The sequence below is a fragment of the Schistocerca piceifrons genome, unplaced genomic scaffold (assembly GCF_021461385.2).
Source record: "Schistocerca piceifrons isolate TAMUIC-IGC-003096 unplaced genomic scaffold, iqSchPice1.1 HiC_scaffold_449, whole genome shotgun sequence".
Lineage (NCBI taxonomy): Eukaryota > Metazoa > Arthropoda > Insecta > Orthoptera > Acrididae > Schistocerca > Schistocerca piceifrons.
This window is the reverse complement of record NW_025728677.1, coordinates 1-26,389: the sequence shown is the minus strand read 5'-3', so window position 1 is coordinate 26,389 and position 26,389 is coordinate 1. Positions and strand designations below refer to the sequence as shown.

Here is a 26,389-nt window from a genome sequence, read left to right as displayed (position 1 = left end):
ATGTATTTCCACTGCTCTCCCACTGGAAGCGTCTCTTTAGGCCATCCACAGCAAGAAAAAGCCGTGCCCGCCGTATGGTAGCGACGCCACTTGTCTGTAGCTGTCGCAGTTAAGGAGACAGCGTCAAGAGACGTTTTCGTACCGTGACCAGGTTTCGAACCTGGGCTTTCCGTAACCACTAAAGTATCGTAGCTGTAACTGTCAGGCGGAGCCACAATGCTCCATGTATCAAACATATGTGAGCTCAAGGAGGTTACACTTGAAGAAAAAGCGGCAGCTTAACGCGATCACAGCAAAGCCCCCGGCAGCTACGGGATTCGAAACCGCGCCTACAGAGAGTCTGGTGCCTTAAACCAGCGCCTTAAAGCGCTCGGCCACGCTACATGCGCTGCTTGGTGCGCCAGTGTTCCTAGCATTTGTACAAACAGTGCACGCCACAGCTTCCTGTTCTGCTGGGACTGGCTGCTCATCCATCGCACTTCAAACAACTGCCCTTTTCGACTACAGAGAGCAGCGGACGTCTGCGCTCTGGGAGGCGACATTACGTGTTGGGGATGAAGTGGTAGGGCAAACTGCGGCCTGCGGAACACGAGTGAAAAAATCAAGAGAGTACTGTCATTTCGAGTACTCGTCATTGCAACGGCAGCAAGGCAAAACTTTCAAAATTGCCGTGACCAGGATTCGAACCTGGGTTATTGCGGCCACAACGCAATGTCCTAACCACTAGACGATCACGGCCACGGACGCGCCCGCGAAAGCAGCTGCCTGTAATGCAAGTGGCGATACACAGCAGAGCCTAGGCCAAGGTGTACGCCACAGCAGTGTGAGACACGGTCTCCATCACATGTATACGAGCAAATGAACGTGCCTGCGCTGTCAGGACACTAACTACAGTGGTTAGCTGCATTCACCTCCGTGGCAATGTCTTGCAGTCCCCCAAGCCTCTTGACTACAGGTATGTGGCTGGATAACAAGTGGATAGACGCTTCATCTCTCTCGCCGTCAGGTGTTGCCGTGAATCATACTTAACGTAGCTTTCTGCACGCGTCAGCGTAGCGTCAGTCGAGCAAAGTCGAGACAAGTCGCATAAGAGGAGCAACAAAAACGCGCGATTCCGGTACCGGGAATCGAACCCGGGCCTCCTGGGTGAGAGCCAGGTATCCTAGCCACTAGACCACACCGGATAACGACGGCAGTGCTCTTTCCAGCGAACGCAGGAGCCACCCACGGTTAACTGACGACAACTGTAAAAAATCCACTCTCTCGCGTTATAGAACGGCGTGCCCCGGACGCATTTCGTGGAGACGGACGCCAGCAATGATGAGAGCAAAAGGTGCCTACAAATCCTGTCGTTGCACCACGCACTGTTCTACGACAATTCACCAAGCAGACGCTCACGCCTTGTTGTGCTGTTTCCTTTGCGGGCAATGAGTGCACCTGCCTTCGACACAGGAAACATTACACGTTTGGCAGCTGTGGGATTGGAACCCACGCCTCCGAAGAGAATGGTGCCTGAAACCAGCGCCTTAGACCGCTCGGCCACGCTACCTACACAGCACGCGCGTCACAAGAGCTGCGTCCTACCCCACGAGAACACACCGCAACGGCACAAAAATGAGACGTAAAAAGTGGCAACGGTGGGATTCGAACCCACGCCTCCGAAGAGACTGGTGCCTAAAACCAGCGCCTTAGACCGCTCGGCCACGTTACCGTTGGAGCAGCAGCCGCGAAACGTTTCCTTTGTACTACAAAGATCACTTCGAAATGGAAGTATCTTGGCAATCGCCGTGCCATGTATTTCCACTGCTCTCCCACTGGAAGCGTCTCTTTAGGCCATCCACAGCAAGAAAAAGCCGTGCCCGCCGTATGGTAGCGACGCCACTTGTCTGTAGCTGTCGCAGTTAAGGAGACAGCGTCAAGAGACGTTTTCGTACCGTGACCAGGTTTCGAACCTGGGCTTTCCGTAACCACTAAAGTATCGTAGCTGTAACTGTCAGGCGGAGCCACAATGCTCCATGTATCAAACATATGTGAGCTCAAGGAGGTTACACTTGAAGAAAAAGCGGCAGCTTAACGCGATCACAGCAAAGCCCCCGGCAGCTACGGGATTCGAAACCGCGCCTACAGAGAGTCTGGTGCCTTAAACCAGCGCCTTAAAGCGCTCGGCCACGCTACATGCGCTGCTTGGTGCGCCAGTGTTCCTAGCATTTGTACAAACAGTGCACGCCACAGCTTCCTGTTCTGCTGGGACTGGCTGCTCATCCATCGCACTTCAAACAACTGCCCTTTTCGACTACAGAGAGCAGCGGACGTCTGCGCTCTGGGAGGCGACATTACGTGTTGGGGATGAAGTGGTAGGGCAAACTGCGGCCTGCGGAACACGAGTGAAAAAATCAAGAGAGTACTGTCATTTCGAGTACTCGTCATTGCAACGGCAGCAAGGCAAAACTTTCAAAATTGCCGTGACCAGGATTCGAACCTGGGTTATTGCGGCCACAACGCAATGTCCTAACCACTAGACGATCACGGCCACGGACGCGCCCGCGAAAGCAGCTGCCTGTAATGCAAGTGGCGATACACAGCAGAGCCTAGGCCAAGGTGTACGCCACAGCAGTGTGAGACACGGTCTCCATCACATGTATACGAGCAAATGAACGTGCCTGCGCTGTCAGGACACTAACTACAGTGGTTAGCTGCATTCACCTCCGTGGCAATGTCTTGCAGTCCCCCAAGCCTCTTGACTACAGGTATGTGGCTGGATAACAAGTGGATAGACGCTTCATCTCTCTCGCCGTCAGGTGTTGCCGTGAATCATACTTAACGTAGCTTTCTGCACGCGTCAGCGTAGCGTCAGTCGAGCAAAGTCGAGACAAGTCGCATAAGAGGAGCAACAAAAACGCGCGATTCCGGTACCGGGAATCGAACCCGGGCCTCCTGGGTGAGAGCCAGGTATCCTAGCCACTAGACCACACCGGATAACGACGGCAGTGCTCTTTCCAGCGAACGCAGGAGCCACCCACGGTTAACTGACGACAACTGTAAAAAATCCACTCTCTCGCGTTATAGAACGGCGTGCCCCGGACGCATTTCGTGGAGACGGACGCCAGCAATGATGAGAGCAAAAGGTGCCTACAAATCCTGTCGTTGCACCACGCACTGTTCTACGACAATTCACCAAGCAGACGCTCACGCCTTGTTGTGCTGTTTCCTTTGCGGGCAATGAGTGCACCTGCCTTCGACACAGGAAACATTACACGTTTGGCAGCTGTGGGATTGGAACCCACGCCTCCGAAGAGAATGGTGCCTGAAACCAGCGCCTTAGACCGCTCGGCCACGCTACCTACACAGCACGCGCGTCACAAGAGCTGCGTCCTACCCCACGAGAACACACCGCAACGGCACAAAAATGAGACGTAAAAAGTGGCAACGGTGGGATTCGAACCCACGCCTCCGAAGAGACTGGTGCCTAAAACCAGCGCCTTAGACCGCTCGGCCACGTTACCGTTGGAGCAGCAGCCGCGAAACGTTTCCTTTGTACTACAAAGATCACTTCGAAATGGAAGTATCTTGGCAATCGCCGTGCCATGTATTTCCACTGCTCTCCCACTGGAAGCGTCTCTTTAGGCCATCCACAGCAAGAAAAAGCCGTGCCCGCCGTATGGTAGCGACGCCACTTGTCTGTAGCTGTCGCAGTTAAGGAGACAGCGTCAAGAGACGTTTTCGTACCGTGACCAGGTTTCGAACCTGGGCTTTCCGTAACCACTAAAGTATCGTAGCTGTAACTGTCAGGCGGAGCCACAATGCTCCATGTATCAAACATATGTGAGCTCAAGGAGGTTACACTTGAAGAAAAAGCGGCAGCTTAACGCGATCACAGCAAAGCCCCCGGCAGCTACGGGATTCGAAACCGCGCCTACAGAGAGTCTGGTGCCTTAAACCAGCGCCTTAAAGCGCTCGGCCACGCTACATGCGCTGCTTGGTGCGCCAGTGTTCCTAGCATTTGTACAAACAGTGCACGCCACAGCTTCCTGTTCTGCTGGGACTGGCTGCTCATCCATCGCACTTCAAACAACTGCCCTTTTCGACTACAGAGAGCAGCGGACGTCTGCGCTCTGGGAGGCGACATTACGTGTTGGGGATGAAGTGGTAGGGCAAACTGCGGCCTGCGGAACACGAGTGAAAAAATCAAGAGAGTACTGTCATTTCGAGTACTCGTCATTGCAACGGCAGCAAGGCAAAACTTTCAAAATTGCCGTGACCAGGATTCGAACCTGGGTTATTGCGGCCACAACGCAATGTCCTAACCACTAGACGATCACGGCCACGGACGCGCCCGCGAAAGCAGCTGCCTGTAATGCAAGTGGCGATACACAGCAGAGCCTAGGCCAAGGTGTACGCCACAGCAGTGTGAGACACGGTCTCCATCACATGTATACGAGCAAATGAACGTGCCTGCGCTGTCAGGACACTAACTACAGTGGTTAGCTGCATTCACCTCCGTGGCAATGTCTTGCAGTCCCCCAAGCCTCTTGACTACAGGTATGTGGCTGGATAACAAGTGGATAGACGCTTCATCTCTCTCGCCGTCAGGTGTTGCCGTGAATCATACTTAACGTAGCTTTCTGCACGCGTCAGCGTAGCGTCAGTCGAGCAAAGTCGAGACAAGTCGCATAAGAGGAGCAACAAAAACGCGCGATTCCGGTACCGGGAATCGAACCCGGGCCTCCTGGGTGAGAGCCAGGTATCCTAGCCACTAGACCACACCGGATAACGACGGCAGTGCTCTTTCCAGCGAACGCAGGAGCCACCCACGGTTAACTGACGACAACTGTAAAAAATCCACTCTCTCGCGTTATAGAACGGCGTGCCCCGGACGCATTTCGTGGAGACGGACGCCAGCAATGATGAGAGCAAAAGGTGCCTACAAATCCTGTCGTTGCACCACGCACTGTTCTACGACAATTCACCAAGCAGACGCTCACGCCTTGTTGTGCTGTTTCCTTTGCGGGCAATGAGTGCACCTGCCTTCGACACAGGAAACATTACACGTTTGGCAGCTGTGGGATTGGAACCCACGCCTCCGAAGAGAATGGTGCCTGAAACCAGCGCCTTAGACCGCTCGGCCACGCTACCTACACAGCACGCGCGTCACAAGAGCTGCGTCCTACCCCACGAGAACACACCGCAACGGCACAAAAATGAGACGTAAAAAGTGGCAACGGTGGGATTCGAACCCACGCCTCCGAAGAGACTGGTGCCTAAAACCAGCGCCTTAGACCGCTCGGCCACGTTACCGTTGGAGCAGCAGCCGCGAAACGTTTCCTTTGTACTACAAAGATCACTTCGAAATGGAAGTATCTTGGCAATCGCCGTGCCATGTATTTCCACTGCTCTCCCACTGGAAGCGTCTCTTTAGGCCATCCACAGCAAGAAAAAGCCGTGCCCGCCGTACGGTAGCGACGCCACTTGTCTGTAGCTGTCGCAGATAAGGAGACAGCGTCAAGAGACGTTTTCATGCCGTGACCAGGTTTCGAACCTGGGCCTTCCGTAACCACTAAAGTATCGTAGCTGTAACTGTCAGGCGGAGCTAGAATGCTCCATGTATCAAACATATGTGAGCTCAAGGAGGTTACACTTGAAGAAAAAGCGGCAGGTTAACGCGATCACAGCAAAACCGCCGGCAGCTACGGGATTCGAAACCGCGCCTACAGAGATACTGGTGCCTTAAACCAGCGCCTTAAAGCGCTCGGCCACGCTACATGCGCTGCTTGGTGCGCCAGTGTTCCTAGCATTTGTACAAACAGTGCACGCCACAGCTTCCTGTTCTGCTGGGACTGGCTGCTCATCCATCGCACTTCAAACAACTGCCCTTTTCGACTACAGAGAGCAGCGGACGTCTGCGCTCTGGGAGGCGACATTACGTGTTGGGGATGAAGTGGTAGGGCAAACTGCGGCCTGCGGAACACGAGTGAAAAAATCAAGAGAGTACTGTCATTTCGAGTACTCGTCATTGCAACGGCAGCAAGGCAAAACTTTCAAAATTGCCGTGACCAGGATTCGAACCTGGGTTATTGCGGCCACAACGCAATGTCCTAACCACTAGACGATCACGGCCACGGACGCGCCCGCGAAAGCAGCTGCCTGTAATGCAAGTGGCGATACACAGCAGAGCCTAGGCCAAGGTGTACGCCACAGCAGTGTGAGACACGGTCTCCATCACATGTATACGAGCAAATGAACGTGCCTGCGCTGTCAGGACACTAACTACAGTGGTTAGCTGCATTCACCTCCGTGGCAATGTCTTGCAGTCCCCCAAGCCTCTTGACTACAGGTATGTGGCTGGATAACAAGTGGATAGACGCTTCATCTCTCTCGCCGTCAGGTGTTGCCGTGAATCATACTTAACGTAGCTTTCTGCACGCGTCAGCGTAGCGTCAGTCGAGCAAAGTCGAGACAAGTCGCATAAGAGGAGCAACAAAAACGCGCGATTCCGGTACCGGGAATCGAACCCGGGCCTCCTGGGTGAGAGCCAGGTATCCTAGCCACTAGACCACACCGGATAACGACGGCAGTGCTCTTTCCAGCGAACGCAGGAGCCACCCACGGTTAACTGACGACAACTGTAAAAAATCCACTCTCTCGCGTTATAGAACGGCGTGCCCCGGACGCATTTCGTGGAGACGGACGCCAGCAATGATGAGAGCAAAAGGTGCCTACAAATCCTGTCGTTGCACCACGCACTGTTCTACGACAATTCACCAAGCAGACGCTCACGCCTTGTTGTGCTGTTTCCTTTGCGGGCAATGAGTGCACCTGCCTTCGACACAGGAAACATTACACGTTTGGCAGCTGTGGGATTGGAACCCACGCCTCCGAAGAGAATGGTGCCTGAAACCAGCGCCTTAGACCGCTCGGCCACGCTACCTACACAGCACGCGCGTCACAAGAGCTGCGTCCTACCCCACGAGAACACACCGCAACGGCACAAAAATGAGACGTAAAAAGTGGCAACGGTGGGATTCGAACCCACGCCTCCGAAGAGACTGGTGCCTAAAACCAGCGCCTTAGACCGCTCGGCCACGTTACCGTTGGAGCAGCAGCCGCAAAACGTTTCCTTTGTACTACAAAGATCACTTCGAAATGGAAGTATCTTGGCAATCGCCGTGCCATGTATTTCCACTGCTCTCCCACTGGAAGCGTCTCTTTAGGCCATCCACAGCAAGAAAAAGCCGTGCCCGCCGTATGGTAGCGACGCCACTTGTCTGTAGCTGTCGCAGATAAGGAGACAGCGTCAAGAGACGTTTTCGTGCCGTGACCAGGTTTCGAACCTGGGCCTTCCGTAACCACTAAAGTATCGTAGCTGTAACTGTCAGGCGGAGCTAGAATGCTCCATGTATCAAACATATGTGAGCTCAAGGAGGTTACACTTGAAGAAAAAGCGGCAGCTTAACGCGATCACAGCAAAACCGCCGGCAGCTACGGGATTCGAAACCGCGCCTACAGAGATACTGGTGCCTTAAACCAGCGCCTTAAAGCGCTCGGCCACGCTACATGCGCTGCTTGGTGCGCCAGTGTTCCTAGCATTTGTACAAACAGTGCACGCCACAGCTTCCTGTTCTGCTGGGACCGGCTGCTCATCCATCGCACTTCAAACAACTGCCCTTTTCGACTACAGAGAGCAGCGGACGTCTGCGCTCTGAGAGGCGACATTACGTGTTGGGGATGAAGTGGTAGTGCAAACTGCGGCCTGCGGAACACGAGTGAAAAAATCAAGAGAGTACTGTCATTTCGAGTACTCGTCATTGCAACGGCAGCAAGGCAAAACTTTCAAAATTGCCGTGACCAGGATTCGAACCTGGGTTATTGCGGCCACAACGCAATGTCCTAACCACTAGACGATCACGGCCATGGCCACGGAGGCGCCCACGAAGGCAGCTGGCTGGAATGCAAGTGGCGATACCCAGCAAAGCCTAGGCCAAGGTGTACGCCACAGCAGTGTCAGACACGGTCTCCATCACACGTATACGAGCAAATGAACGTGCCTGCGCTGTCAGGACACTAACTACAGTGGTTAGCTGCATTCACCTCCGTGGCCTCCAAGCCTCTTGACTACAGGTACCGGTATGTGGCTCGATAACAAGTGGATAGACGCCGCATCTCTCTCGCCGTCAGGTGTTGCCGCGAGTCATACTTAACGTAGCTTTGTGCACGCGTCAGTCGAGCAAAGTCGAGACAAGTCGCATAAGAGGAGCAACAAAAACGCGCGATTCCGGTACCGGGAATCGAACCCGGGCCTCCTGGGTGAGAGCCAGGTATCCTAGCCACTAGACCACACCGGATAACGACGGCAGTGCTCTTTCCAGCGAACGCAGCAGCCACCCACGGTTAACTGACGACAACTGCAAAAAATCCACTCTCTCGCGTTATATAGAACGGCGTGCTCCGCACGCATTTCGTGGAGACGAACGCCAGCAATGATGAGAGCAAAAGGTGCCTGCAAATCCTGTCGTTGCACCACGCACTGTTCTACAACAATTCACCAAGCAGACGCTCACGCCTTGTTGTGCTGTTTCCTTTGCGGGCAATGAGTGCATCTGCCTTCGACACAGGAAACATTACACGTTTGGCAGTTGTGGGATTCGAACCCACGCCTCCGAAGAGAATGGTGCCTGAAACCAGCGCCTTAGACCGCTCGGCCATGCTACCTACACAACACGCGCATCCTAAGAGCTGCGTCCTACCCCACGAGAACACGCAGCAACGGCACAAAAATGAGACGTAAAAAGTGGCAACGGTGGGATTCGAACCCACGCCTCCGAAGAGACTGGTGCCTAAAACCAGCGCCTTAGACCGCTCGGCCACGTTACCGTTGGAGCAGCAGCCGCAAAACGTTTCCTTTGTACTACAAAGATCACTTCGAAATGGAAGTATCTTGGCAATCGCCGTGCCATGTATTTCCACTGCTCTCCCACTGGAAGCGTCTCTTTAGGCCATCCACAGCAAGAAAAAGCCGTGCCCGCCGTATGGTAGCGACGCCACTTGTCTGTAGCTGTCGCAGTTAAGGAGACAGCGTCAAGAGACGTTTTCGTACCGTGACCAGGTTTCGAACCTGGGCTTTCCGTAACCACTAAAGTATCGTAGCTGTAACTGTCAGGCGGAGCCACAATGCTCCATGTATCAAACATATGTGAGCTCAAGGAGGTTACACTTGAAGAAAAAGCGGCAGCTTAACGCGATCACAGCAAAGCCCCCGGCAGCTACGGGATTCGAAACCGCGCCTACAGAGAGTCTGGTGCCTTAAACCAGCGCCTTAAAGCGCTCGGCCACGCTACATGCGCTGCTTGGTGCGCCAGTGTTCCTAGCATTTGTACAAACAGTGCACGCCACAGCTTCCTGTTCTGCTGGGACTGGCTGCTCATCCATCGCACTTCAAACAACTGCCCTTTTCGACTACAGAGAGCAGCGGACGTCTGCGCTCTGGGAGGCGACATTACGTGTTGGGGATGAAGTGGTAGGGCAAACTGCGGCCTGCGGAACACGAGTGAAAAAATCAACAGAGTACTGTCATTTCGAGTACTCGTCATTGCAACGGCAGCAAGGCAAAACTTTCAAAATTGCCGTGACCAGGATTCGAACCTGGGTTATTGCGGCCACAACGCAATGTCCTAACCACTAGACGATCACGGCCATGGCCACGGAGGCGCCCACGAAGGCAGCTGGCTGGAATGCAAGTGGCGATACCCAGCAAAGCCTAGGCCAAGGTGTACGCCACAGCAGTGTCAGACACGGTCTCCATCACACGTATACGAGCAAATGAACGTGCCTGCGCTGTCAGGACACTAACTACAGTGGTTAGCTGCATTCACCTCCGTGGCCTCCAAGCCTCTTGACTACAGGTACCGGTATGTGGCTCGATAACAAGTGGATAGACGCCGCATCTCTCTCGCCGTCAGGTGTTGCCGCGAGTCATACTTAACGTAGCTTTGTGCACGCGTCAGTCGAGCAAAGTCGAGACAAGTCGCATAAGAGGAGCAACAAAAACGCGCGATTCCGGTACCGGGAATCGAACCCGGGCCTCCTGGGTGAGAGCCAGGTATCCTAGCCACTAGACCACACCGGATAACGACGGCAGTGCTCTTTCCAGCGAACGCAGCAGCCACCCACGGTTAACTGACGACAACTGCAAAAAATCCACTCTCTCGCGTTATATAGAACGGCGTGCTCCGCACGCATTTCGTGGAGACGAACGCCAGCAATGATGAGAGCAAAAGGTGCCTGCAAATCCTGTCGTTGCACCACGCACTGTTCTACAACAATTCACCAAGCAGACGCTCACGCCTTGTTGTGCTGTTTCCTTTGCGGGCAATGAGTGCATCTGCCTTCGACACAGGAAACATTACACGTTTGGCAGCTGTGGGATTCGAACCCACGCCTCCGAAGAGAATGGTGCCTGAAACCAGCGCCTTAGACCGCTCGGCCATGCTACCTACACAACACGCGCATCCTAAGAGCTGCGTCCTACCCCACGAGAACACGCAGCAACGGCACAAAAATGAGACGTAAAAAGTGGCAACGGTGGGATTCGAACCCACGCCTCCGAAGAGACTGGTGCCTAAAACCAGCGCCTTAGACCGCTCGGCCACGTTACCGTTGGAGCAGCAGCCGCAAAACGTTTCCTTTGTACTACAAAGATCACTTCGAAATGGAAGTATCTTGGCAATCGCCGTGCCATGTATTTCCACTGCTCTCCCACTGGAAGCGTCTCTTTAGGCCATCCACAGCAAGAAAAAGCCGTGCCCGCCGTATGGTAGCGACGCCACTTGTCTGTAGCTGTCGCAGTTAAGGAGACAGCGTCAAGAGACGTTTTCGTACCGTGACCAGGTTTCGAACCTGGGCTTTCCGTAACCACTAAAGTATCGTAGCTGTAACTGTCAGGCGGAGCCACAATGCTCCATGTATCAAACATATGTGAGCTCAAGGAGGTTACACTTGAAGAAAAAGCGGCAGCTTAACGCGATCACAGCAAAGCCCCCGGCAGCTACGGGATTCGAAACCGCGCCTACAGAGAGTCTGGTGCCTTAAACCAGCGCCTTAAAGCGCTCGGCCACGCTACATGCGCTGCTTGGTGCGCCAGTGTTCCTAGCATTTGTACAAACAGTGCACGCCACAGCTTCCTGTTCTGCTGGGACTGGCTGCTCATCCATCGCACTTCAAACAACTGCCCTTTTCGACTACAGAGAGCAGCGGACGTCTGCGCTCTGGGAGGCGACATTACGTGTTGGGGATGAAGTGGTAGGGCAAACTGCGGCCTGCGGAACACGAGTGAAAAAATCAACAGAGTACTGTCATTTCGAGTACTCGTCATTGCAACGGCAGCAAGGCAAAACTTTCAAAATTGCCGTGACCAGGATTCGAACCTGGGTTATTGCGGCCACAACGCAATGTCCTAACCACTAGACGATCACGGCCACGGACGCGCCCGCGAAAGCAGCTGCCTGTAATGCAAGTGGCGATACACAGCAGAGCCTAGGCCAAGGTGTACGCCACAGCAGTGTGAGACACGGTCTCCATCACATGTATACGAGCAAATGAACGTGCCTGCGCTGTCAGGACACTAACTACAGTGGTTAGCTGCATTCACCTCCGTGGCAATGTCTTGCAGTCCCCCAAGCCTCTTGACTACAGGTATGTGGCTGGATAACAAGTGGATAGACGCTTCATCTCTCTCGCCGTCAGGTGTTGCCGTGAATCATACTTAACGTAGCTTTCTGCACGCGTCAGCGTAGCGTCAGTCGAGCAAAGTCGAGACAAGTCGCATAAGAGGAGCAACAAAAACGCGCGATTCCGGTACCGGGAATCGAACCCGGGCCTCCTGGGTGAGAGCCAGGTATCCTAGCCACTAGACCACACCGGATAACGACGGCAGTGCTCTTTCCAGCGAACGCAGGAGCCACCCACGGTTAACTGACGACAACTGTAAAAAATCCACTCTCTCGCGTTATAGAACGGCGTGCCCCGGACGCATTTCGTGGAGACGGACGCCAGCAATGATGAGAGCAAAAGGTGCCTACAAATCCTGTCGTTGCACCACGCACTGTTCTACGACAATTCACCAAGCAGACGCTCACGCCTTGTTGTGCTGTTTCCTTTGCGGGCAATGAGTGCACCTGCCTTCGACACAGGAAACATTACACGTTTGGCAGCTGTGGGATTGGAACCCACGCCTCCGAAGAGAATGGTGCCTGAAACCAGCGCCTTAGACCGCTCGGCCACGCTACCTACACAGCACGCGCGTCACAAGAGCTGCGTCCTACCCCACGAGAACACACCGCAACGGCACAAAAATGAGACGTAAAAAGTGGCAACGGTGGGATTCGAACCCACGCCTCCGAAGAGACTGGTGCCTAAAACCAGCGCCTTAGACCGCTCGGCCACGTTACCGTTGGAGCAGCAGCCGCAAAACGTTTCCTTTGTACTACAAAGATCACTTCGAAATGGAAGTATCTTGGCAATCGCCGTGCCATGTATTTCCACTGCTCTCCCACTGGAAGCGTCTCTTTAGGCCATCCACAGCAAGAAAAAGCCGTGCCCGCCGTATGGTAGCGACGCCACTTGTCTGTAGCTGTCGCAGTTAAGGAGACAGCGTCAAGAGACGTTTTCGTACCGTGACCAGGTTTCGAACCTGGGCTTTCCGTAACCACTAAAGTATCGTAGCTGTAACTGTCAGGCGGAGCCACAATGCTCCATGTATCAAACATATGTGAGCTCAAGGAGGTTACACTTGAAGAAAAAGCGGCAGCTTAACGCGATCACAGCAAAGCCCCCGGCAGCTACGGGATTCGAAACCGCGCCTACAGAGAGTCTGGTGCCTTAAACCAGCGCCTTAAAGCGCTCGGCCACGCTACATGCGCTGCTTGGTGCGCCAGTGTTCCTAGCATTTGTACAAACAGTGCACGCCACAGCTTCCTGTTCTGCTGGGACTGGCTGCTCATCCATCGCACTTCAAACAACTGCCCTTTTCGACTACAGAGAGCAGCGGACGTCTGCGCTCTGGGAGGCGACATTACGTGTTGGGGATGAAGTGGTAGGGCAAACTGCGGCCTGCGGAACACGAGTGAAAAAATCAACAGAGTACTGTCATTTCGAGTACTCGTCATTGCAACGGCAGCAAGGCAAAACTTTCAAAATTGCCGTGACCAGGATTCGAACCTGGGTTATTGCGGCCACAACGCAATGTCCTAACCACTAGACGATCACGGCCACGGACGCGCCCGCGAAAGCAGCTGCCTGTAATGCAAGTGGCGATACACAGCAGAGCCTAGGCCAAGGTGTACGCCACAGCAGTGTGAGACACGGTCTCCATCACATGTATACGAGCAAATGAACGTGCCTGCGCTGTCAGGACACTAACTACAGTGGTTAGCTGCATTCACCTCCGTGGCAATGTCTTGCAGTCCCCCAAGCCTCTTGACTACAGGTATGTGGCTGGATAACAAGTGGATAGACGCTTCATCTCTCTCGCCGTCAGGTGTTGCCGTGAATCATACTTAACGTAGCTTTCTGCACGCGTCAGCGTAGCGTCAGTCGAGCAAAGTCGAGACAAGTCGCATAAGAGGAGCAACAAAAACGCGCGATTCCGGTACCGGGAATCGAACCCGGGCCTCCTGGGTGAGAGCCAGGTATCCTAGCCACTAGACCACACCGGATAACGACGGCAGTGCTCTTTCCAGCGAACGCAGGAGCCACCCACGGTTAACTGACGACAACTGTAAAAAATCCACTCTCTCGCGTTATAGAACGGCGTGCCCCGGACGCATTTCGTGGAGACGGACGCCAGCAATGATGAGAGCAAAAGGTGCCTACAAATCCTGTCGTTGCACCACGCACTGTTCTACGACAATTCACCAAGCAGACGCTCACGCCTTGTTGTGCTGTTTCCTTTGCGGGCAATGAGTGCACCTGCCTTCGACACAGGAAACATTACACGTTTGGCAGCTGTGGGATTGGAACCCACGCCTCCGAAGAGAATGGTGCCTGAAACCAGCGCCTTAGACCGCTCGGCCACGCTACCTACACAGCACGCGCGTCACAAGAGCTGCGTCCTACCCCACGAGAACACACCGCAACGGCACAAAAATGAGACGTAAAAAGTGGCAACGGTGGGATTCGAACCCACGCCTCCGAAGAGACTGGTGCCTAAAACCAGCGCCTTAGACCGCTCGGCCACGTTACCGTTGGAGCAGCAGCCGCAAAACGTTTCCTTTGTACTACAAAGATCACTTCGAAATGGAAGTATCTTGGCAATCGCCGTGCCATGTATTTCCACTGCTCTCCCACTGGAAGCGTCTCTTTAGGCCATCCACAGCAAGAAAAAGCCGTGCCCGCCGTATGGTAGCGACGCCACTTGTCTGTAGCTGTCGCAGTTAAGGAGACAGCGTCAAGAGACGTTTTCGTACCGTGACCAGGTTTCGAACCTGGGCTTTCCGTAACCACTAAAGTATCGTAGCTGTAACTGTCAGGCGGAGCCACAATGCTCCATGTATCAAACATATGTGAGCTCAAGGAGGTTACACTTGAAGAAAAAGCGGCAGCTTAACGCGATCACAGCAAAGCCCCCGGCAGCTACGGGATTCGAAACCGCGCCTACAGAGAGTCTGGTGCCTTAAACCAGCGCCTTAAAGCGCTCGGCCACGCTACATGCGCTGCTTGGTGCGCCAGTGTTCCTAGCATTTGTACAAACAGTGCACGCCACAGCTTCCTGTTCTGCTGGGACTGGCTGCTCATCCATCGCACTTCAAACAACTGCCCTTTTCGACTACAGAGAGCAGCGGACGTCTGCGCTCTGGGAGGCGACATTACGTGTTGGGGATGAAGTGGTAGGGCAAACTGCGGCCTGCGGAACACGAGTGAAAAAATCAACAGAGTACTGTCATTTCGAGTACTCGTCATTGCAACGGCAGCAAGGCAAAACTTTCAAAATTGCCGTGACCAGGATTCGAACCTGGGTTATTGCGGCCACAACGCAATGTCCTAACCACTAGACGATCACGGCCACGGACGCGCCCGCGAAAGCAGCTGCCTGTAATGCAAGTGGCGATACACAGCAGAGCCTAGGCCAAGGTGTACGCCACAGCAGTGTGAGACACGGTCTCCATCACATGTATACGAGCAAATGAACGTGCCTGCGCTGTCAGGACACTAACTACAGTGGTTAGCTGCATTCACCTCCGTGGCAATGTCTTGCAGTCCCCCAAGCCTCTTGACTACAGGTATGTGGCTGGATAACAAGTGGATAGACGCTTCATCTCTCTCGCCGTCAGGTGTTGCCGTGAATCATACTTAACGTAGCTTTCTGCACGCGTCAGCGTAGCGTCAGTCGAGCAAAGTCGAGACAAGTCGCATAAGAGGAGCAACAAAAACGCGCGATTCCGGTACCGGGAATCGAACCCGGGCCTCCTGGGTGAGAGCCAGGTATCCTAGCCACTAGACCACACCGGATAACGACGGCAGTGCTCTTTCCAGCGAACGCAGGAGCCACCCACGGTTAACTGACGACAACTGTAAAAAATCCACTCTCTCGCGTTATAGAACGGCGTGCCCCGGACGCATTTCGTGGAGACGGACGCCAGCAATGATGAGAGCAAAAGGTGCCTACAAATCCTGTCGTTGCACCACGCACTGTTCTACGACAATTCACCAAGCAGACGCTCACGCCTTGTTGTGCTGTTTCCTTTGCGGGCAATGAGTGCACCTGCCTTCGACACAGGAAACATTACACGTTTGGCAGCTGTGGGATTGGAACCCACGCCTCCGAAGAGAATGGTGCCTGAAACCAGCGCCTTAGACCGCTCGGCCACGCTACCTACACAGCACGCGCGTCACAAGAGCTGCGTCCTACCCCACGAGAACACACCGCAACGGCACAAAAATGAGACGTAAAAAGTGGCAACGGTGGGATTCGAACCCACGCCTCCGAAGAGACTGGTGCCTAAAACCAGCGCCTTAGACCGCTCGGCCACGTTACCGTTGGAGCAGCAGCCGCAAAACGTTTCCTTTGTACTACAAAGATCACTTCGAAATGGAAGTATCTTGGCAATCGCCGTGCCATGTATTTCCACTGCTCTCCCACTGGAAGCGTCTCTTTAGGCCATCCACAGCAAGAAAAAGCCGTGCCCGCCGTATGGTAGCGACGCCACTTGTCTGTAGCTGTCGCAGTTAAGGAGACAGCGTCAAGAGACGTTTTCGTACCGTGACCAGGTTTCGAACCTGGGCTTTCCGTAACCACTAAAGTATCGTAGCTGTAACTGTCAGGCGGAGCCACAATGCTCCATGTATCAAACATATGTGAGCTCAAGGAGGTTACACTTGAAGAAAAAGCGGCAGCTTAACGCGATCACAGCAAAGCCCCCGGCAGCTACGGGATTCGAAACCGCGCCTACAGAGAGTCTGGTGCCTTAAACCAGCGCCTTAAAGCGCTCGGCCACGCTACATGCGCTGCTTGGTGCGCCAGTGTTCCTAGCATTTGTACAAACAGTGCACGCCACAGCTTCCTGTTCTGCTGGGACTGGCTGCTCATCCATCGCACTTCAAACAACTGCCCTTTTCGACTACAGAGAGCAGCGGACGTCTGCGCTCTGGGAGGCGACATTACGTGTTGGGGATGAAGTGGTAGGGCAAACTGCGGCCTGCGGAACACGAGTGAAAAAATCAACAGAGTACTGTCATTTCGAGTACTCGTCATTGCAACGGCAGCAAGGCAAAACTTTCAAAATTGCCGTGACCAGGATTCGAACCTGGGTTATTGCGGCCACAACGCAATGTCCTAACCACTAGACGATCACGGCCACGGACGCGCCCGCGAAAGCAGCTGCCTGTAATGCAAGTGGCGATACACAGCAGAGCCTAGGCCAAGGTGTACGCCACAGCAGTGTGAGACACGGTCTCCATCACATGTATACGAGCAAATGAACGTGCCTGCGCTGTCAGGACACTAACTACAGTGGTTAGCTGCATTCACCTCCGTGGCAATGTCTTGCAGTCCCCCAAGCCTCTTGACTACAGGTATGTGGCTGGATAACAAGTGGATAGACGCTTCATCTCTCTCGCCGTCAGGTGTTGCCGTGAATCATACTTAACGTAGCTTTCTGCACGCGTCAGCGTAGCGTCAGTCGAGCAAAGTCGAGACAAGTCGCATAAGAGGAGCAACAAAAACGCGCGATTCCGGTACCGGGAATCGAACCCGGGCCTCCTGGGTGAGAGCCAGGTATCCTAGCCACTAGACCACACCGGATAACGACGGCAGTGCTCTTTCCAGCGAACGCAGGAGCCACCCACGGTTAACTGACGACAACTGTAAAAAATCCACTCTCTCGCGTTATAGAACGGCGTGCCCCGGACGCATTTCGTGGAGACGGACGCCAGCAATGATGAGAGCAAAAGGTGCCTACAAATCCTGTCGTTGCACCACGCACTGTTCTACGACAATTCACCAAGCAGACGCTCACGCCTTGTTGTGCTGTTTCCTTTGCGGGCAATGAGTGCACCTGCCTTCGACACAGGAAACATTACACGTTTGGCAGCTGTGGGATTGGAACCCACGCCTCCGAAGAGAATGGTGCCTGAAACCAGCGCCTTAGACCGCTCGGCCACGCTACCTACACAGCACGCGCGTCACAAGAGCTGCGTCCTACCCCACGAGAACACACCGCAACGGCACAAAAATGAGACGTAAAAAGTGGCAACGGTGGGATTCGAACCCACGCCTCCGAAGAGACTGGTGCCTAAAACCAGCGCCTTAGACCGCTCGGCCACGTTACCGTTGGAGCAGCAGCCGCAAAACGTTTCCTTTGTACTACAAAGATCACTTCGAAATGGAAGTATCTTGGCAATCGCCGTGCCATGTATTTCCACTGCTCTCCCACTGGAAGCGTCTCTTTAGGCCATCCACAGCAAGAAAAAGCCGTGCCCGCCGTATGGTAGCGACGCCACTTGTCTGTAGCTGTCGCAGTTAAGGAGACAGCGTCAAGAGACGTTTTCGTACCGTGACCAGGTTTCGAACCTGGGCTTTCCGTAACCACTAAAGTATCGTAGCTGTAACTGTCAGGCGGAGCCACAATGCTCCATGTATCAAACATATGTGAGCTCAAGGAGGTTACACTTGAAGAAAAAGCGGCAGCTTAACGCGATCACAGCAAAGCCCCCGGCAGCTACGGGATTCGAAACCGCGCCTACAGAGAGTCTGGTGCCTTAAACCAGCGCCTTAAAGCGCTCGGCCACGCTACATGCGCTGCTTGGTGCGCCAGTGTTCCTAGCATTTGTACAAACAGTGCACGCCACAGCTTCCTGTTCTGCTGGGACTGGCTGCTCATCCATCGCACTTCAAACAACTGCCCTTTTCGACTACAGAGAGCAGCGGACGTCTGCGCTCTGGGAGGCGACATTACGTGTTGGGGATGAAGTGGTAGGGCAAACTGCGGCCTGCGGAACACGAGTGAAAAAATCAACAGAGTACTGTCATTTCGAGTACTCGTCATTGCAACGGCAGCAAGGCAAAACTTTCAAAATTGCCGTGACCAGGATTCGAACCTGGGTTATTGCGGCCACAACGCAATGTCCTAACCACTAGACGATCACGGCCATGGCCACGGAGGCGCCCACGAAGGCAGCTGGCTGGAATGCAAGTGGCGATACCCAGCAAAGCCTAGGCCAAGGTGTACGCCACAGCAGTGTCAGACACGGTCTCCATCACACGTATACGAGCAAATGAACGTGCCTGCGCTGTCAGGACACTAACTACAGTGGTTAGCTGCATTCACCTCCGTGGCCTCCAAGCCTCTTGACTACAGGTACCGGTATGTGGCTCGATAACAAGTGGATAGACGCCGCATCTCTCTCGCCGTCAGGTGTTGCCGCGAGTCATACTTAACGTAGCTTTGTGCACGCGTCAGTCGAGCAAAGTCGAGACAAGTCGCATAAGAGGAGCAACAAAAACGCGCGATTCCGGTACCGGGAATCGAACCCGGGCCTCCTGGGTGAGAGCCAGGTATCCTAGCCACTAGACCACACCGGATAACGACGGCAGTGCTCTTTCCAGCGAACGCAGCAGCCACCCACGGTTAACTGACGACAACTGCAAAAAATCCACTCTCTCGCGTTATATAGAACGGCGTGCTCCGCACGCATTTCGTGGAGACGAACGCCAGCAATGATGAGAGCAAAAGGTGCCTGCAAATCCTGTCGTTGCACCACGCACTGTTCTACAACAATTCACCAAGCAGACGCTCACGCCTTGTTGTGCTGTTTCCTTTGCGGGCAATGAGTGCATCTGCCTTCGACACAGGAAACATTACACGTTTGGCAGCTGTGGGATTCGAACCCACGCCTCCGAAGAGAATGGTGCCTGAAACCAGCGCCTTAGACCGCTCGGCCATGCTACCTACACAACACGCGCATCCTAAGAGCTGCGTCCTACCCACGAGAACACGCAGCAACGGCACAAAAATGAGACGTAAAAAGTGGCAACGGTGGGATTCGAACCCACGCCTCCGAAGAGACTGGTGCCTAAAACCAGCGCCTTAGACCGCTCGGCCACGTTACCGTTGGAGCAGCAGCCGCAAAACGTTTCCTTTGTACTACAAAGATCACTTCGAAATGGAAGTATCTTGGCAATCGCCGTGCCATGTATTTCCACTGCTCTCCCACTGGAAGCGTCTCTTTAGGCCATCCACAGCAAGAAAAAGCCGTGCCCGCCGTATGGTAGCGACGCCACTTGTCTGTAGCTGTCGCAGTTAAGGAGACAGCGTCAAGAGACGTTTTCGTACCGTGACCAGGTTTCGAACCTGGGCTTTCCGTAACCACTAAAGTATCGTAGCTGTAACTGTCAGGCGGAGCCACAATGCTCCATGTATCAAACATATGTGAGCTCAAGGAGGTTACACTTGAAGAAAAAGCGGCAGCTTAACGCGATCACAGCAAAGCCCCCGGCAGCTACGGGATTCGAAACCGCGCCTACAGAGAGTCTGGTGCCTTAAACCAGCGCCTTAAAGCGCTCGGCCACGCTACATGCGCTGCTTGGTGCGCCAGTGTTCCTAGCATTTGTACAAACAGTGCACGCCACAGCTTCCTGTTCTGCTGGGACTGGCTGCTCATCCATCGCACTTCAAACAACTGCCCTTTTCGACTACAGAGAGCAGCGGACGTCTGCGCTCTGGGAGGCGACATTACGTGTTGGGGATGAAGTGGTAGGGCAAACTGCGGCCTGCGGAACACGAGTGAAAAATCAACAGAGTACTGTCATTTCGAGTACTCGTCATTGCAACGGCAGCAAGGCAAAACTTTCAAAATTGCCGTGACCAGGATTCGAACCTGGGTTATTGCGGCCACAACGCAATGTCCTAACCACTAGACGATCACGGCCACGGACGCGCCCGCGAAAGCAGCTGCCTGTAATGCAAGTGGCGATACACAGCAGAGCCTAGGCCAAGGTGTACGCCACAGCAGTGTGAGACACGGTCTCCATCACATGTATACGAGCAAATGAACGTGCCTGCGCTGTCAGGACACTAACTACAGTGGTTAGCTGCATTCACCTCCGTGGCAATGTCTTGCAGTCCCCCAAGCCTCTTGACTACAGGTATGTGGCTGGATAACAAGTGGATAGACGCTTCATCTCTCTCGCCGTCAGGTGTTGCCGTGAATCATACTTAACGTAGCTTTCTGCACGCGTCAGCGTAGCGTCAGTCGAGCAAAGTCGAGACAAGTCGCATAAGAGGAGCAACAAAAACGCGCGATTCCGGTACCGGGAATCGAACCCGGCCTCCTGGGTGAGAGCCAGGTATCCTAGCCACTAGACCACACCGGATAACGACGGCAGTGCTCTTTCCAGCGAACGCAGGAGCCACCCACGGTTAACTGACGACAACTGTAAAAAATCCACTCTCTCGCGTTATAGAACGGGCGTGCCCCGGACGCATTTCGTGGAGACGGACGCCAGCAATGATGAGAGCAAAAGGTGCCTACAAATCCTGTCGTTGCACCACGCACTGTTCTACGACAATTCACCAAGCAGACGCTCACGCCTTGTTGTGCTGTTTCCTTTGCGGGCAATGAGTGCACCTGCCTTCGACACAGGAAACATTACACGTTTGGCAGCTGTGGGATTGGAACCCACGCCTCCGAAGAGAATGGTGCCTGAAACCAGCGCCTTAGACCGCTCGGCCACGCTACCTACACAGCACGCGCGTCACAAGAGCTGCGTCCTACCCCACGAGAACACACCGCAACGGCACAAAAATGAGACGTAAAAAAGTGGCAACGGTGGGATTCGAACCCACGCCTCCGAAGAGACTGGTGCCTAAAACCAGCGCCTTAGACCGCTCGGCCACGTTACCGTTGGAGCAGCAGCCGCAAAACGTTTCCTTTGTACTACAAAGATCACTTCGAAATGGAAGTATCTTGGCAATCGCCGTGCCATGTATTTCCACTGCTCTCCCACTGGAAGCGTCTCTTTAGGCCATCCACAGCAAGAAAAAGCCGTGCCCGCCGTATGGTAGCGACGCCACTTGTCTGTAGCTGTCGCAGTTAAGGAGACAGCGTCAAGAGACGTTTTCGTACCGTGACCAGGTTTCGAACCTGGGCTTTCCGTAACCACTAAAGTATCGTAGCTGTAACTGTCAGGCGGAGCCACAATGCTCCATGTATCAAACATATGTGAGCTCAAGGAGGTTACACTTGAAGAAAAAGCGGCAGCTTAACGCGATCACAGCAAAGCCCCCGGCAGCTACGGGATTCGAAACCGCGCCTACAGAGAGTCTGGTGCCTTAAACCAGCGCCTTAAAGCGCTCGGCCACGCTACATGCGCTGCTTGGTGCGCCAGTGTTCCTAGCATTTGTACAAACAGTGCACGCCACAGCTTCCTGTTCTGCTGGGACTGGCTGCTCATCCATCGCACTTCAAACAACTGCCCTTTTCGACTACAGAGAGCAGCGGACGTCTGCGCTCTGGGAGGCGACATTACGTGTTGGGGATGAAGTGGTAGGGCAAACTGCGGCCTGCGGAACACGAGTGAAAAAATCAACAGAGTACTGTCATTTCGAGTACTCGTCATTGCAACGGCAGCAAGGCGAAACTTTCAAAATTGCCGTGACCAGGATTCGAACCTGGGTTATTGCGGCCACAACGCAATGTCCTAACCACTAGACGATCACGGCCACGGACGCGCCCGCGAAAGCAGCTGCCTGTAATGCAAGTGGCGATACACAGCAGAGCCTAGGCCAAGGTGTACGCCACAGCAGTGTGAGACACGGTCTCCATCACATGTATACGAGCAAATGAACGTGCCTGCGCTGTCAGGACACTAACTACAGTGGTTAGCTGCATTCACCTCCGTGGCAATGTCTTGCAGTCCCCCAAGCCTCTTGACTACAGGTATGTGGCTGGATAACAAGTGGATAGGACGCTTCATCTCTCTCGCCGTCAGGTGTTGCCGTGAATCATACTTAACGTAGCTTTCTGCACGCGTCAGCGTAGCGTCAGTCGAGCAAAGTCGAGACAAGTCGCATAAGAGGAGCAACAAAAACGCGCGATTCCGGTACCGGAATCGAACCCGGCCTCCTGGGTGAGAGCCAGGTATCCTAGCCACTAGACCACACCGGATAACGACGGCAGTGCTCTTTCCAGCGAACGCAGGAGCCACCCACGGTTAACTGACGACAACTGTAAAAAATCCACTCTCTCGCGTTATAGAACGGCGTGCCCCGGACGCATTTCGTGGAGACGGACGCCAGCAATGATGAGAGCAAAAGGTGCCTACAAATCCTGTCGTTGCACCACGCACTGTTCTACGACAATTCACCAAGCAGACGCTCACGCCTTGTTGTGCTGTTTCCTTTGCGGGCAATGAGTGCACCTGCCTTCGACACAGGAAACATTACACGTTTGGCAGCTGTGGGATTGGAACCCACGCCTCCGAAGAGAATGGTGCCTGAAACCAGCGCCTTAGACCGCTCGGCCACGCTACCTACACAGCACGCGCGTCACAAGAGCTGCGTCCTTACCCCACGAGAACACACCGCAACGGCACAAAAATGAGACGTAAAAAGTGGCAACGGTGGGATTCGAACCCACGCCTCCGAAGAGACTGGTGCCTAAAACCAGCGCCTTAGACCGCTCGGCCACGTTACCGTTGGAGCAGCAGCCGCAAAACGTTTCCTTTGTACTACAAAGATCACTTCGAAATGGAAGTATCTTGGCAATCGCCGTGCCATGTATTTCCACTGCTCTCCCACTGGAAGCGTCTCTTTAGGCCATCCACAGCAAGAAAAAGCCGTGCCCGCCGTATGGTAGCGACGCCACTTGTCTGTAGCTGTCGCAGTTAAGGAGACAGCGTCAAGAGACGTTTTCGTACCGTGACCAGGTTCGAACCTGGGCTTTCCGTAACCACTAAAGTATCGTAGCTGTAACTGTCAGGCGGAGCCACAATGCTCCATGTATCAAACATATGTGAGCTCAAGGAGGTTACACTTGAAGAAAAAGCGGCAGCTTAACGCGATCACAGCAAAGCCCCCGGCAGCTACGGGATTCGAAACCGCGCTACAGAGAGTCTGGTGCCTTAAACCAGCGCCTTAAAGCGCTCGGCCACGCTACATGCGCTGCTTGGTGCGCCAGTGTTCCTAGCATTTGTACAAACAGTGCACGCCACAGCTTCCTGTTCTGCTGGGACTGGCTGCTCATCCATCGCACTTCAAACAACTGCCCTTTTCGACTACAGAGAGCAGCGGACGTCTGCGCTCTGGGAGGCGACATTACGTGTTGGGGATGAAGTGGTAGGGCAAACTGCGGCCTGCGGAACACGAGTGAAAAAATCAACAGAGTACTGTCATTTCGAGTACTCGTCATTGCAACGGCAGCAAGGCAAAACTTTCAAAATTGCCGTGACCAGGATTCGAACCTGGGTTATTGCGGCCACAACGCAATGTCCTAACCACTAGACGATCACGGCCACGGACGCGCCCGCGAAAGCAGCTGCCTGTAATGCAAGTGGCGATACACAGCAGAGCCTAGGCCAAGGTGTACGCCACAGCAGTGTGAGACACGGTCTCCATCACATGTATACGAGCAAATGAACGTGCCTGCGCTGTCAGGACACTAACTACAGTGGTTAGCTGCATTCACCTCCGTGGCAATGTCTTGCAGTCCCCCAAGCCTCTTGACTACAGGTATGTGGCTGGATAACAAGTGGATAGACGCTTCATCTCTCTCGCCGTCAGGTGTTGCCGTGAATCATACTTAACGTAGCTTTCTGCACGCGTCAGCGTAGCGTCAGTCGAGCAAAGTCGAGACAAGTCGCATAAGAGGAGCAACAAAAACGCGCGATTCCGGTACCGGGAATCGAACCCGGGCCTCCTGGGTGAGAGCCAGGTATCCTAGCCACTAGACCACACCGGATAACGACGGCAGTGCTCTTTCCAGCGAACGCAGGAGCCACCCACGGTTAACTGACGACAACTGTAAAAAATCCACTCTCTCGCGTTATAGAACGGCGTGCCCCGGACGCATTTCGTGGAGACGGACGCCAGCAATGATGAGAGCAAAAGGTGCCTACAAATCCTGTCGTTGCACCACGCACTGTTCTACGACAATTCACCAAGCAGACGCTCACGCCTTGTTGTGCTGTTTCCTTTGCGGGCAATGAGTGCACCTGCCTTCGACACAGGAAACATTACACGTTTGGCAGCTGTGGGATTGGAACCCACGCCTCCGAAGAGAATGGTGCCTGAAACCAGCGCCTTAGACCGCTCGGCCACGCTACCTACACAGCACGCGCGTCACAAGAGCTGCGTCCTACCCCACGAGAACACACCGCAACGGCACAAAAATGAGACGTAAAAAGTGGCAACGGTGGGATTCGAACCCACGCCTCCGAAGAGACTGGTGCCTAAAACCAGCGCCTTAGACCGCTCGGCCACGTTACCGTTGGAGCAGCAGCCGCAAAACGTTTCCTTTGTACTACAAAGATCACTTCGAAATGGAAGTATCTTGGCAATCGCCGTGCCATGTATTTCCACTGCTCTCCCACTGGAAGCGTCTCTTTAGGCCATCCACAGCAAGAAAAAGCCGTGCCGCCGTATGGTAGCGACGCCACTTGTCTGTAGCTGTCGCAGTTAAGGAGACAGCGTCAAGAGACGTTTTCGTACCGTGACCAGGTTTCGAACCTGGGCTTTCCGTAACCACTAAAGTATCGTAGCTGTAACTGTCAGGCGGAGCCACAATGCTCCATGTATCAAACATATGTGAGCTCAAGGAGGTTACACTTGAAGAAAAAGCGGCAGCTTAACGCGATCACAGCAAAGCCCCCGGCAGCTACGGGATTCGAAACCGCGCCTACAGAGAGTCTGGTGCCTTAAACCAGCGCCTTAAAGCGCTCGGCCACGCTACATGCGCTGCTTGGTGCGCCAGTGTTCCTAGCATTTGTACAAACAGTGCACGCCACAGCTTCCTGTTCTGCTGGGACTGGCTGCTCATCCATCGCACTTCAAACAACTGCCCTTTTCGACTACAGAGAGCAGCGGACGTCTGCGCTCTGGGAGGCGACATTACGTGTTGGGGATGAAGTGGTAGGGCAAACTGCGGCCTGCGGAACACGAGTGAAAAAATCAACAGAGTACTGTCATTTCGAGTACTCGTCATTGCAACGGCAGCAAGGCAAAACTTTCAAATTGCCGTGACCAGGATTCGAACCTGGGTTATTGCGGCCACAACGCAATGTCCTAACCACTAGACGATCACGGCCATGGCCACGGAGGCGCCCACGAAGGCAGCTGGCTGGAATGCAAGTGGCGATACCCAGCAAAGCCTAGGCCAAGGTGTACGCCACAGCAGTGTCAGACACGGTCTCCATCACACGTATACGAGCAAATGAACGTGCCTGCGCTGTCAGGACACTAACTACAGTGGTTAGCTGCATTCACCTCCGTGGCCTCCAAGCCTCTTGACTACAGGTACCGGTATGTGGCTCGATAACAAGTGGATAGACGCCGCATCTCTCTCGCCGTCAGGTGTTGCCGCGAGTCATACTTAACGTAGCTTTGTGCACGCGTCAGTCGAGCAAAGTCGAGACAAGTCGCATAAGAGGAGCAACAAAAACGCGCGATTCCGGTACCGGGAATCGAACCCGGCCTCCTGGGTGAGAGCCAGGTATCCTAGCCACTAGACCACACCGGATAACGACGGCAGTGCTCTTTCCAGCGAACGCAGCAGCCACCCACGGTTAACTGACGACAACTGCAAAAAATCCACTCTCTCGCGTTATATAGAACGGCGTGCTCCGCACGCATTTCGTGGAGACGAACGCCAGCAATGATGAGAGCAAAAGGTGCCTGCAAATCCTGTC

General features: G+C 54.1%; 43 non-coding genes across 43 annotated transcripts; all 43 read right to left on the bottom strand.

The window, feature by feature from the left end:
* Positions 1-666: 666 nt before the first annotated feature.
* Trnah-gug lies at positions 667-738 on the bottom strand. The gene has a single exon. It is a non-coding gene; the product is annotated as a tRNA-His (tRNA).
* Positions 739-1,112: 374 nt separating this feature from the next.
* Positions 1,113-1,184, bottom strand: Trnae-cuc. Its single transcript has one exon. It is a non-coding gene; the product is annotated as a tRNA-Glu (tRNA).
* Positions 1,185-1,629: 445 nt separating this feature from the next.
* Trnal-uag lies at positions 1,630-1,711 on the bottom strand. The gene has a single exon. It is a non-coding gene; the product is annotated as a tRNA-Leu (tRNA).
* Positions 1,712-2,458: 747 nt separating this feature from the next.
* On the bottom strand, positions 2,459-2,530 carry Trnah-gug. The gene has a single exon. It is a non-coding gene; the product is annotated as a tRNA-His (tRNA).
* A 374-nt stretch (positions 2,531-2,904) lies between these two features.
* On the bottom strand, positions 2,905-2,976 carry Trnae-cuc. Its single transcript has one exon. It is a non-coding gene; the product is annotated as a tRNA-Glu (tRNA).
* Positions 2,977-3,421: 445 nt separating this feature from the next.
* Trnal-uag lies at positions 3,422-3,503 on the bottom strand. The gene has a single exon. It is a non-coding gene; the product is annotated as a tRNA-Leu (tRNA).
* Positions 3,504-4,250: 747 nt separating this feature from the next.
* Positions 4,251-4,322, bottom strand: Trnah-gug. The gene has a single exon. It is a non-coding gene; the product is annotated as a tRNA-His (tRNA).
* A 374-nt stretch (positions 4,323-4,696) lies between these two features.
* On the bottom strand, positions 4,697-4,768 carry Trnae-cuc. Its single transcript has one exon. It is a non-coding gene; the product is annotated as a tRNA-Glu (tRNA).
* A 445-nt stretch (positions 4,769-5,213) lies between these two features.
* Positions 5,214-5,295, bottom strand: Trnal-uag. Its single transcript has one exon. It is a non-coding gene; the product is annotated as a tRNA-Leu (tRNA).
* A 747-nt stretch (positions 5,296-6,042) lies between these two features.
* Trnah-gug lies at positions 6,043-6,114 on the bottom strand. The gene has a single exon. It is a non-coding gene; the product is annotated as a tRNA-His (tRNA).
* A 374-nt stretch (positions 6,115-6,488) lies between these two features.
* Positions 6,489-6,560, bottom strand: Trnae-cuc. The gene has a single exon. It is a non-coding gene; the product is annotated as a tRNA-Glu (tRNA).
* Positions 6,561-7,005: 445 nt separating this feature from the next.
* Trnal-uag lies at positions 7,006-7,087 on the bottom strand. Its single transcript has one exon. It is a non-coding gene; the product is annotated as a tRNA-Leu (tRNA).
* Positions 7,088-7,834: 747 nt separating this feature from the next.
* Positions 7,835-7,906, bottom strand: Trnah-gug. The gene has a single exon. It is a non-coding gene; the product is annotated as a tRNA-His (tRNA).
* Positions 7,907-8,267: 361 nt separating this feature from the next.
* Trnae-cuc lies at positions 8,268-8,339 on the bottom strand. Its single transcript has one exon. It is a non-coding gene; the product is annotated as a tRNA-Glu (tRNA).
* A 447-nt stretch (positions 8,340-8,786) lies between these two features.
* Trnal-uag lies at positions 8,787-8,868 on the bottom strand. Its single transcript has one exon. It is a non-coding gene; the product is annotated as a tRNA-Leu (tRNA).
* Positions 8,869-9,615: 747 nt separating this feature from the next.
* Positions 9,616-9,687, bottom strand: Trnah-gug. Its single transcript has one exon. It is a non-coding gene; the product is annotated as a tRNA-His (tRNA).
* A 361-nt stretch (positions 9,688-10,048) lies between these two features.
* Trnae-cuc lies at positions 10,049-10,120 on the bottom strand. Its single transcript has one exon. It is a non-coding gene; the product is annotated as a tRNA-Glu (tRNA).
* Positions 10,121-10,567: 447 nt separating this feature from the next.
* Positions 10,568-10,649, bottom strand: Trnal-uag. The gene has a single exon. It is a non-coding gene; the product is annotated as a tRNA-Leu (tRNA).
* A 747-nt stretch (positions 10,650-11,396) lies between these two features.
* Positions 11,397-11,468, bottom strand: Trnah-gug. Its single transcript has one exon. It is a non-coding gene; the product is annotated as a tRNA-His (tRNA).
* A 374-nt stretch (positions 11,469-11,842) lies between these two features.
* On the bottom strand, positions 11,843-11,914 carry Trnae-cuc. The gene has a single exon. It is a non-coding gene; the product is annotated as a tRNA-Glu (tRNA).
* A 445-nt stretch (positions 11,915-12,359) lies between these two features.
* Positions 12,360-12,441, bottom strand: Trnal-uag. The gene has a single exon. It is a non-coding gene; the product is annotated as a tRNA-Leu (tRNA).
* A 747-nt stretch (positions 12,442-13,188) lies between these two features.
* Trnah-gug lies at positions 13,189-13,260 on the bottom strand. Its single transcript has one exon. It is a non-coding gene; the product is annotated as a tRNA-His (tRNA).
* Positions 13,261-13,634: 374 nt separating this feature from the next.
* Trnae-cuc lies at positions 13,635-13,706 on the bottom strand. The gene has a single exon. It is a non-coding gene; the product is annotated as a tRNA-Glu (tRNA).
* A 445-nt stretch (positions 13,707-14,151) lies between these two features.
* On the bottom strand, positions 14,152-14,233 carry Trnal-uag. Its single transcript has one exon. It is a non-coding gene; the product is annotated as a tRNA-Leu (tRNA).
* Positions 14,234-14,980: 747 nt separating this feature from the next.
* Trnah-gug lies at positions 14,981-15,052 on the bottom strand. The gene has a single exon. It is a non-coding gene; the product is annotated as a tRNA-His (tRNA).
* Positions 15,053-15,426: 374 nt separating this feature from the next.
* Positions 15,427-15,498, bottom strand: Trnae-cuc. Its single transcript has one exon. It is a non-coding gene; the product is annotated as a tRNA-Glu (tRNA).
* A 445-nt stretch (positions 15,499-15,943) lies between these two features.
* On the bottom strand, positions 15,944-16,025 carry Trnal-uag. Its single transcript has one exon. It is a non-coding gene; the product is annotated as a tRNA-Leu (tRNA).
* A 747-nt stretch (positions 16,026-16,772) lies between these two features.
* On the bottom strand, positions 16,773-16,844 carry Trnah-gug. Its single transcript has one exon. It is a non-coding gene; the product is annotated as a tRNA-His (tRNA).
* A 374-nt stretch (positions 16,845-17,218) lies between these two features.
* On the bottom strand, positions 17,219-17,290 carry Trnae-cuc. The gene has a single exon. It is a non-coding gene; the product is annotated as a tRNA-Glu (tRNA).
* Positions 17,291-17,735: 445 nt separating this feature from the next.
* On the bottom strand, positions 17,736-17,817 carry Trnal-uag. Its single transcript has one exon. It is a non-coding gene; the product is annotated as a tRNA-Leu (tRNA).
* Positions 17,818-18,564: 747 nt separating this feature from the next.
* Positions 18,565-18,636, bottom strand: Trnah-gug. Its single transcript has one exon. It is a non-coding gene; the product is annotated as a tRNA-His (tRNA).
* Positions 18,637-18,997: 361 nt separating this feature from the next.
* Positions 18,998-19,069, bottom strand: Trnae-cuc. The gene has a single exon. It is a non-coding gene; the product is annotated as a tRNA-Glu (tRNA).
* A 446-nt stretch (positions 19,070-19,515) lies between these two features.
* Positions 19,516-19,597, bottom strand: Trnal-uag. Its single transcript has one exon. It is a non-coding gene; the product is annotated as a tRNA-Leu (tRNA).
* Positions 19,598-20,343: 746 nt separating this feature from the next.
* On the bottom strand, positions 20,344-20,415 carry Trnah-gug. Its single transcript has one exon. It is a non-coding gene; the product is annotated as a tRNA-His (tRNA).
* Positions 20,416-20,789: 374 nt separating this feature from the next.
* Trnae-cuc lies at positions 20,790-20,860 on the bottom strand. The gene has a single exon. It is a non-coding gene; the product is annotated as a tRNA-Glu (tRNA).
* A 447-nt stretch (positions 20,861-21,307) lies between these two features.
* On the bottom strand, positions 21,308-21,389 carry Trnal-uag. Its single transcript has one exon. It is a non-coding gene; the product is annotated as a tRNA-Leu (tRNA).
* Positions 21,390-22,136: 747 nt separating this feature from the next.
* Positions 22,137-22,208, bottom strand: Trnah-gug. The gene has a single exon. It is a non-coding gene; the product is annotated as a tRNA-His (tRNA).
* Positions 22,209-23,099: 891 nt separating this feature from the next.
* Positions 23,100-23,181, bottom strand: Trnal-uag. The gene has a single exon. It is a non-coding gene; the product is annotated as a tRNA-Leu (tRNA).
* A 745-nt stretch (positions 23,182-23,926) lies between these two features.
* On the bottom strand, positions 23,927-23,998 carry Trnah-gug. Its single transcript has one exon. It is a non-coding gene; the product is annotated as a tRNA-His (tRNA).
* Positions 23,999-24,372: 374 nt separating this feature from the next.
* On the bottom strand, positions 24,373-24,444 carry Trnae-cuc. Its single transcript has one exon. It is a non-coding gene; the product is annotated as a tRNA-Glu (tRNA).
* Positions 24,445-24,889: 445 nt separating this feature from the next.
* On the bottom strand, positions 24,890-24,971 carry Trnal-uag. Its single transcript has one exon. It is a non-coding gene; the product is annotated as a tRNA-Leu (tRNA).
* Positions 24,972-25,716: 745 nt separating this feature from the next.
* Trnah-gug lies at positions 25,717-25,788 on the bottom strand. Its single transcript has one exon. It is a non-coding gene; the product is annotated as a tRNA-His (tRNA).
* Positions 25,789-26,149: 361 nt separating this feature from the next.
* Trnae-cuc lies at positions 26,150-26,220 on the bottom strand. Its single transcript has one exon. It is a non-coding gene; the product is annotated as a tRNA-Glu (tRNA).
* Positions 26,221-26,389: the final 169 nt, after the last annotated feature.